The sequence below is a fragment of the Canis lupus genome, chromosome 32 (genome assembly GCF_003254725.2).
Source record: "Canis lupus dingo isolate Sandy chromosome 32, ASM325472v2, whole genome shotgun sequence".
Lineage (NCBI taxonomy): Eukaryota > Metazoa > Chordata > Mammalia > Carnivora > Canidae > Canis > Canis lupus.
Window position 1 is genome coordinate 8829541 of NC_064274.1, and position 10328 is coordinate 8839868.

General features: G+C 39.8%; 1 long non-coding RNA gene across 1 annotated transcript in view; it reads left to right on the forward strand.

The window, feature by feature from the left end:
- Window positions 1-5795, forward strand: part of LOC118353106 (uncharacterized) — a 51162-nt gene extending 45367 nt beyond the window's left edge. The window contains exon 4 of the long non-coding RNA XR_004811363.1: window positions 5398-5795. This is a non-coding gene — a long non-coding RNA (uncharacterized LOC118353106). The remainder of the gene's footprint in view (window positions 1-5397) is intronic.
- Window positions 5796-10328: the final 4533 nt, after the last annotated feature.

Consider the following 10328-nt stretch of genomic DNA (forward strand, 5'->3'; position numbering starts at 1 on the left):
TAAATTTTGTTAGAAATATGGCTCAATCTTTATATCATAAATGTGTTGGTAGAGCAGAGGGAATGTAATTGTTTTATCAGAATGACTTTGGTTTGTGGAGGTATAATTAATGGAAGAGATAGATTATGCCATGAGAATTTTCCACTTGTGTTTTGAAAATCTAACAGAAACCTGACAATGAAATATATTAAAAAATAAATCATACTTAAGAATATAAAAGAAATTAAAGAATAAATGAGGGGACTTCTCATTAAGCATGGTGGACAGTATATGCATTCTCTATCACTGCCACTGAAAGCTCTCTCAAATGACAACATAGAGATAAAAAAAAAAAGTCATAAGCCTCAAGGACAAAAACACTAGGAGAAGAGAAAAATACCACACAATTTGGAAGGGAAAAACAGATTGTTCTGGTAATCTATGGCTACATAATTAACTATCTTAAAAGTTAATGGATTAAAACAAATATTTTATCATACCTACAATTAAAAAAATATTTTATCTATTTGACTGAGAGAGAGACAGAGAGAGAGACAGAGAGAGAGAGTGCCAGCACAAGCAGGGGGAACGTCAGGCAGAGGCAGAGGGAGAGGGAGAAGCAGGCCCCCCCATGGAGCAAGGCTCCATTTCAGGACCCCAGGATCATGACCTGAGCTGAAGGCAGACACTTAGCTGACTAAGCCACCCAGGTGCCCCTCTACTCTACAATTTTTATGGTCAAAAATTTGGACAGGGTTCAATTGGGTGATTCTTCCATTTTGAGTGGCATTGACTATGAACCCTGGGGACTATTTTTTTGGCAGTATCCAAAAATACTGATTTGGAGTATCCAGGATGGCTTTACTCATGCATCTGAGTAGGGAGCTAGAGTCTAAGTTCACCTGGATCTCTTTCTCTCTCTATGAAGTCTCAGTCAGGGTCTTACCATATTACTTCTTCTGCAGGGTGGTTGGATTGTTTACTCAGGAGCTCAGGGCACCTGCAGTGAATGTCCAAGAGGTAGGATATGGATGCAGCCCCTCTGTTAGGGCCTGGGTCTGACGACTGGTGCAGCTCTATTTCTGCCCTATTTTAGTAGTTTTAATAGAACAAATGGGCCAAGAACATTAAGGCCATCTTTATTATATATAATATATTATAAATATATAATTTATATATACATAGTAAGAGTAACTTAGGGCGAGGAATCTGAAACTCAAGCTAGCAGTGAGAGAAACACAGAGGTCACCCAAGTCTGCTTTAGAGCTCTGGAAAACTAGGCTTAGGAATTGCAGGTACCTCTGAAAAGAGGGAGGTGGTACAAGTTGTGCCAAAAATATAAGGATTGGTCAAATGTCTGTATAAAAGCAGTGTAGGTCTTCTGATCCCCTTCCACTGTTTGCTGAGTGCCTTCTGCATGCTCATAGAAGACTAGAGGTCTAATTTCCAGAGAAGTTAAACCAAGAAGACTCTGGACTGGAGCACAACTGAAAGCAGGAGAAGCATGTAGAAAACAAAGATATTAAATTAAAATTTCATATTGTGCCATGGAATCCCCTTTTCCTCATTTCCTAAGTGAGTGCTCATGATACTGACAGACTCTTAGGTAAGAACTGGAGGATTCATCTCTTGAAATTTACATCTAAATGTCTACAGATGTGGACAATTAGGGGTCCAGTGGGATGACACCATCAGATCCACATCAGTGAAGCAGTCAAGTCCCATCTACACGTACAGCATCTACTCAGTTTTTCAGTGCCTCATTCTTAAAGTCGGCAATCAAGGATCCATAGATCTTTGAGCCAGATTCTTTTGAAAGCCAAACCAAATCTGTAGAAATAAAGAACATTAGAGTAGATGAAAAATGCAAAGAACAAAGTAAAATAATGAAAACTGTAATTAATATCCCTAAGTAGATGAGAAAACATATTTTATAAATGAAACAAAAAAGGCCACCAAATAAGCTATAATTCTTTGAAATAAGAACTATTGGATCACAGTGAGTAAACAAAGTAAATTTCTTGGAAATGAAAAATTTAGGACCAGAAATTAAACATTTAATAGAATCGTTAAAAGATATATTTGAGGAAACTTTATGAGTAAAACAAAGAGATGAAAAAGCTGAGAAATTATAAGAGAATTAGAAAAGAAGTTCAAGAGATCCTCTATTGAGATAATGGAATAAATAAAGAGAACAGAGAAAACAGAAGTGAATAAAAGGTGGGGAGAATTATCAGGAAAACATACCATATCTGAAAGGTATGAATTGACAGACTGATAGGACCCGCTGAGGGAGCACAGAACAAAGGATGAGAAAAGGATCCACACTGTGGCACATCATCATGAAATTCCAGAAAATTGACAAAGAGAAACTCCCAAAAGCTTCCAAGGAAGAAGAAAACTGACCAGTGTTCAAAACTGTACACGTTTTCTCATGAGCAATCCTGAGTACCAGAAGATAATGGAATGACATATTCAAAATTCTGGTTGAAATTATTTCCAGTCTGGGATTCTGCACTCAGTTAAGCTATCAATCAGGTGGGGGAAGAAAAAGGCATAATGCTTTTAGTTGATTAAAATGTGACAGAATATTTTCAGGATAAAAAAAAGTGGTGTGTATTACTGCTTATCATGCATTCAATTCTCAATTATACTCTAAATTCCTAAGGGCTATGATTTTAATTTAAATTTGGTCCTGTATAACATCTGCATAAGGAATCTACTCCAGTTCGTTTCACATAATATGTGGCCAATGGCTTTATGAAATTGGATATTGCCTGAGCTGTAATAAACTTTGCCTAGGAAAAGGGCGCCTGGGTGGAGCAGTTGGGTAAGCCTCTGACTCTTGGTTTTGGCTCAGGTTGTGATCTCAGGATTCTGAGATCAAGTCCCAAGTGGGGCTCTGCACTCCGCATAGAGTCTGCTTAAGACTTTCTGCCCCTTTCCCCTACTCTCTATCAAATAAAATAAATAAATCTTTAAAAAAACCTTGGCTTATAAAAACATGCTTGACTTAATGCTCTAAGAGAATAATATCCTTAGTACTAATTATTGATATATGTTTTAAAAAAATTTCCTTTAGAGGTCTGTTTATTGAAAGACTCAGTGAATGTATGTGTAACAATGTGAGCATCCTCCCAAACTATTGATTTTATTAATCATATCAGGTCTTTCGTGACTCATGGAGGAGTCAGTTCTAGAGTCATCAGCCTGCCTCTCAACAACAGGGGATCCTGGCAGCATATGGCTGGAAGCCCTTGGTCCTTATGATTACTAAATAGCCTTCTTATTCCAAACGCTGTGGAGAGCAGATGGTGGCCTTCTCCACATTTAAGAATGTTTGGATGAGCATATATCATTGTAAATTTAATTATTTGGTACTTGTTGAGTAAAATCATCTTTAGAAAATAAACTGTCTTTAGAGATTTTTTCCCCTTTCCAAATTAAAAAAAATTGCCTACATGGTAATACAACCGTAATATTTAATTAAGGTGCCTATTTATTGACTTTCCCAAGAGAATTCTTTCTTGCTTTTCCTGTGATATATTGTAATTGTAACATTACAATTTATTATTTCTTATTTTCACATGCATTGCTCTGATATTTGGGAAAAGTCAGAAAATCCAACTATTGAAATGAGTGACCTTTACATCTGGAAAACTAATTTGTTCAACATAAATATAGGAACTCCCATTATATCACTAAAATACACAGAATTAATAATCAATTTAACTTTTTTTTAAGATTTTATTTATTGGACAGAGAGAGAGAGCACAAGTAGAGGGAGAGCAGCAGGCAGAGAGAAAAGGAGAAGCAGGCTTCCCACTGAGTAGGGAGCCTGATGTGGGGCTTGATCCTAGGACCCTGGGATCGTGACCCAAGACAAAGGCAGAGGCTTTTTTTTTTTTTTTTTAACTCAAAGGCAGAGGCTTAACTGATTGAGCCACCCACGTGCCCCTCAATTTAATCTTTTATTAAAGGAAATTATTTGCTTAATCAAAGTATGTATACCTATCTTTCTGTATATGTGTTTTTTTAAGATTTATTTATTTATGGGGAAGGGGGAAAGAGAGCAGGGAGATGGGTAGAGGGAGAGGGATAAAACAGACTCCCTGTTGAGCAGGGAGCCCTATGAGCTGGATCCCGGGATTCTGGGATCATGACCTGAGCAGAAAGCAAGTGCTTAACCCATTGGGCCACCCAATAGTAATGTGATTAGCATTGACTTTCAGATCAACGTAGGGAAAAGGAGTCTTGAGAATTGTATAGATAAGTCCGAGGGCATCTGCAGTGTTGTTGCAGTGGTGAGAGCATTGGTTTGGGAGTAAACGGCTCAGATTTTAATTCATGTTCTGTAACTAACATGCTGGCTAGCCTTTGGCAATTCATTTAATCTCCCTGAGGTACCTAATTTCTGGATAGAAGAAGACTTGGGTTCAAGTTTATTACTAGGGTTGTGATCTTATAAAGATCTAAAATTATTCTCTAATTTGTCAGCTAGAGATAATAGTAAGTGTCATACAACCGCATAGGTTATTGTTTTGGATTTTAGCAGATAAAATATGAAAACATTCATTAGATTGTAAGGTGATTTCCTAGTGATAGTTGCCATTATTTTTCAAGATTATATTTATTTATTCATGAAAAACACACAGAGAGAGGCAGAGACGTAGGCAGAGGGAGAAGCAGGCTCCTTCTGGGAGCCTATGTGGGTCTCATTCCCAGGACCCTGGGATTATGACCTGAGCCAAAGGCAGACACTCAACTACTGAGACACACAGGTGCCCCCATTTTTGTTTTTTTTTTTTTAAACATATCATTTGAAGACTATCTTGGACATATTTGAGTCATAGTTCAGCTCTGCACTGTCCAGTGTGGTAGCTACCAACACATGTAGCTATTAAGCATTGCAATGTGGCTAGTCCAAATGATACAGGCCATAAATGTAAATGCACCCAGGATTTTAAGACTTAGCATGAAATAAAGGCAAAATATCTAATTTTTTAGTATTGATTGTGTGTTTAAGTGATGCTTTTTGGATATATAGTTATATAAAAATATTATTACAATCACTGTCACCTGATTGTTTTTTTCCCTTTTTTTTTCCTTTTAATTTAAAATCATATGTGTCAGAAATTACTTAGCTGAAGGTGTGACCTTAGTGGGTATGTTTGTACCAGGTAGACTTGCTGCTTAACTTCAGCGGGCACACACCGAGACTCTTAGGGCCTCCAGAATTCCCTATCCATGGAAGGCTCTTATATGGTCGTATCCATCGTGAGGTCAGGTCTTCCCATTCAGGTAAATTATTGGAACATGTGGGATACTAAAGAGCTAGCCACCTAAAAATGCTCTGCTGTGTTCCTTAATTAGTTCTGATGTATTAAGTTCCCTAACAGCTGGTTGTTTATATCACAGGAACTCAGGATGCCTCCTGCATTCTGTCTCCTTGTCCCTTTGATGACCTGTTCAGCCTTCAGCTCTGATTCCTGCCTGAGTTTACACTGCTGCTTTCATCTCTGTAACTGAGACCGTCTTGTAATGACCTTCTCTTAAGTCCTCCGTAAGCGCTGTCCCCCAAGCCTGTCTCCTCGTTAAATGTGCAATGTCTCATGCCTGATGGCTGCACGCTCGTGACAAGTGGTCTGATTTCACCTCTTGAGTTGAATCCAAATGTTAACAGCCTTTCTTACCACTGAGGCTGAGCTCTAACAAGATCTTGTTTGTTATTTATCAGTTTTTTACTTACATGGTTAGACTTCACAGTTACTATATACAGTACTGAGTACATCGTCTCTTAATGATGACAGTGATTGACTGGCATATCAGTAAATGAGGTGTATATATGTTAATCTGAATAACGTTAAAAGCAAATCTGACAGAATAAATGCATTCAAAAGCGCAGATCTTGTATTCACTAGCCTTATGATGGCAATGATTTCACAATATACACATACATCAAATCATCACATCACATACCTTAAACTCATGCAAAGTTATTTGTCATTTACTCCCTACTAAAGCTGTGTGTGTGTGTGTGTGTGTGTAAAAAAGTAATAACAAACTAAAGCACAAATCTTGAGAGGCTGTGCAGATATTCTAATTACATGGCCAATACTTAAGCATTAACTTACAGTCACACTTCGTAAGGTTTTATTTTTATGATACCTGCATTTTGTTTGTGGTGCTCCAAGGAACTCAGTCCCAGAGCATAAATAAGTTGCACCCTGCCAGAACACCTATGGATGGCCCAGAGCTGTGGGGACGGGAGGGGGGAGGCTGTGCATTTTGATGACAGACAGTATGCCAAAGAATGAAGGCAGGAGAGGATGATGAGCCAAATCAAACAAAATTAAATTTCACTGAGTGTCCAGAAGATGAGCTGAAATAAAAGGTGGAGAAAACATGGTTTATTAGCAAAATTATCAGAGAAAAGAAGAATGACTTGTCCTGAACTAAATTCATAATACGAGATTTCAATTTGGATTGGTTTCTTTGTTTGATCTAAAAATCTTGCTTTTGACAACTCTTTGGCTCCCTTAGCCTGCAAGGCCAGGAGCCTGTCTGTACTCCTGTCCTCTGCACTGGCCCTTTTACTTCTGCTGTGTCTTTCAGTACAGCACGACAGATGTCTTTTCTATCAGAGAGGATTTCCTGTTAGGGGCCAGTGAGGAATATAGGTCCTTTAAAAGGACAAAGAGGATTTCTTTCTCTCTCCATTGTGATGTTTTTCTCCACAAAAAGAACACAGCTTTTAGGTTTTACTTTTGCAGTGTTTGGATACCTCTATTTTTAAAAGGGATTTTAAAAGGGAGGGTAGGGGCAACCCAGGTGGCTCAGCGGTTTAGCGCCAACTTCAGCCCAGGGCATGATCCTGGAGACCCAGGATTGAGTCCCATGTCAGGCTCCCTGCATGGAGCCTGCTTGTCTCTCTGCCTCTCATGAATAAATAAATAAATAATCTTAAAAAAAAGCGGGGGCAGGGGGAGCGCAGGTCCAAACCTTGATTGGCTACTTTTTTTTTTTTTTTAAATTCATGAGAGACACACAGAGAGAGGCAGAGACATAGGTAGAGGGAGAAGCAGGCTCCCTGAAGGAAGCCTGTTGGAAAACTCGATCCCAGGACCCCAGGATCATGCCCTGAGCCAAAGGCAGACGCTCAACCACTAAGCTACCCAGGTGTCCCTGATTGGCTACATTTAAAGAAATTATTGTGAAAGCAGAAGGATAATTAGCTGGCAAAGGAATGATTCTTGAGGGCTCTGAGTTACCTAACTTAGATAAAGTGTGTTAAAGAATGTCACAAAGGTGTGATATGGAACCTTTTGAGTGTTGACAATCTCTTCACTTGTTTCTTCAAGAACTGCATAGATTAGTAGATCTATACCTCATATAAACTGAAACTATACCTTAAACTAACTTCTCAAAGGGAAAAAATTCTCTCATATGTATATATATATATGTATATACACACACATTTTATTTTTTAGATTTTATTTAAATTCAAGTTAGTTAACATATAGTGTATTATTAGTTTTAGGGGTAGGATTCAGTGATTCATCAGTTGCACATGACACCCAGTGCTCATTACATCGCGTGCCCTCCTGAATGTCCATCCCCCAGTTACCCCTCTTCCCTGGCCTACCGGGTCTCTATGGCTAGGTGTGTTGCTAACCTTATGTGTCTACCCTTATAGGTTAAGGACCTTCCCCCCTAGCTGCTTTCAGAATTATCTTTACCTTTGTATTTTGCAAGTTTTACTCTGATATGTCCTGGTGTTGCTCTGTTTTTGTTGATTTTATGGGTAGTTCTCTGGCCTCTTGGACTTGAATGCCTGTTTCCTTCTCCAGATGAGGGAAGTTCTCAGCTGTGATTTGTTCAGATAAACCCCTTTCTGCCCCTTTCTCTGTCTTCTCCTTCTGGCTCCTATGATATGGATATTATTTCGCTTTATGGAATCGCTGGGTTCCCTAAGTCTACCTTCATGATCTAATAGTTTTCTTTCCCTCTTTTCAGCTTCATTTTTTCCCATAATTTTATCTTCTATTTCACATGTTCTCTCTTCTGCTTCTTCAGGCCTCATTGTGATTATATCCAGTTTATTTTGCATTACAGTTATAACAGTTTTTTTTTTTCAGCCTCAGTAGTTTTTAGGTCTTTTGTCTCTGCAGCAAAGGATTCTCTGGTGTCTTCTATGCTTTTTTCAAGTCCAGCTAGTCGTCTTATGACTGTATATAAACTCTAAACTCTTGTTCAGATATATTGCTTATTTCTGTTTTTAGCAAGTCCCTGGTCTTGATCTCCTCCTGACCTTTCTTTTGGGGAGAATTCTCTGTCTTGTCATTTTGGGTAAGTTTCTGTCTTTTACATGTTATGAAAGCTTATTATGTTTCCTGCACCACAGCAAAATGCTATATTCAAAAGAAGTCATACATTGTGCAGGGCCTGGTGCTACAGAAAGTGTATTCTCGTGGATACTGTGTACACTCTGCTGTTGGATTTTAGTGCTCTTTCACACTTATCTGTCCTCTGCAGAGTTCTTCCTCGCTTTCAGTGGGGAGCACTTGGACCTTTATCTAGTAATGGTTTGATTTGTGTGTTGAAAAAAGCCTGGAAAAAAGGGAAAGAAAGGAAAAGGTTTTTTAAAAGAGGGAGAAAAAAAAGCCTTCTCCATAAAAAAAGGGGAAAAGGAAAATGAATAGAAAAAAAAAAAACCAACCCAACACCCAATCAAGAAAACTATAAGTCTGATTCCAAAGAAAAAGAAAGGAAAAAAAAAGAGAAAGAAAAGACTGATCCCCCCCAAAAAAGGGGGGGGGAAGGAAATGAAAAAAACCCAAACAAGCCAAAAAACAAAGGAATATAAACTATAAGCCTAATTCCAAAGGGAGGAAAGAAGAAGACGAAGAAGGAGGAGGAGGAGGAGGAGAAGAAGAAGAAAAAGGAGAAAATACCGCCTGGTTCTATTTCCAGCAGAACTGAGGGGGCATTCTGAAGCACTGTAAGATCAGTAGACTTGGTGCCTAGGACGGGCTGCCTGTGTTGTTTTTCCTGGGGAGAAGCCCCCTGGGCTGACTCTGAGTCAATCCTGCCCCAGTAAAAAAAAAGCACTTGTCAAGCATGGGCTACGGGGTTGGGGTTTGGGGGTTTGACATAAGCAGCTCCCATCTCCACTGGGGGCTGCTGTGTGGCTCTCTGATGTCCCACCATGTCAGTAGCAAGGATAAAATGGTGACACCCCACTCTCTTGTCCGGGTCAAGGGATCTCACACCCCCTCGCTGTTCAGGAAGACCTCATAGAGAAGCAAGGGCCTTCAGCACTCCAGACACCTAGCTCTCCCACGTTTTATCTTTGGCACAGGGCTGAGATTCAAAACTTCAAATCTTAAATCAGCCAGCACCACTCAGATCCACTCCCTCCTCCAGATTAGAGCCTCCCTGCACTTTGATTAGTGTGCCCTTTGTCAGTGCCCTGCCTGTGAGGTGTGTGGAATCTATGATATGTCACCTTGAAAAGCAGTGACCACTGTTATCCACCCTCAGCATGCACCTTTGTCCCCTGTGGATGAAAAGCTGTTTGTTGGTGCCTGCAGGGTCTATTGTCCTTGAAGAGGGTATTGACCCTCTTTCAAGTGTTCTAGAGGAAAGGGAATGAAGTTTCCCGTTGTGATACAGGGGATCCCTACACCACTTTGTGTGTGTTCCTGGACCAGAGCCCTTCCTTATCTCCAGGAGCACATGCTGCAGGTGCACTCCCGTGAAAGTTGCACACTGCCAAAACCTCAGAGCTCGAGTTCCACTCATCGTTAGCAAAAAACCTGTGCCACTTAGTTGTAGCCCCTACTGGCTCTCCAGTTTGTGGTCAGAGAGGTTTTCTTCTCGTGTGACCTGATGCCACACTCTCTCAACCCCTTTCTTCCTCTCTTCCTTTTCTCTCCCCATAGGAAGGCTTCCCTCCCTTCCAAGGCAAGGCAGCATTTCTCTCCCCCAATTCACTTCCACACACCTTGCACCTGAAAAGCCATCTCCCTCCAACCTTAGAGATCCTACTTCCAACCCTCAGATCAATTTCCTGGATGTTCCAATTGATCTGACCTCAATACCACTGTGTTCTAGAGACTAGGAAAACCCAGGGTCCCCCTACTTCTTTGACATCTTAACTTCTCTTCCACACATACTTAATTTTCAAATGAGAAATATTTGTAACAGGTACAGCTTTGAAAATGATTTATCATATGTAATTACATTTATCAAAAAATAAAGAGGATTTTTCTCTTGTATGTCATCGCTGCTTTCTTCCCACAAAGGTTCAGAATGTCATCATCAGGGCACCTGGATGACTCTGTGGT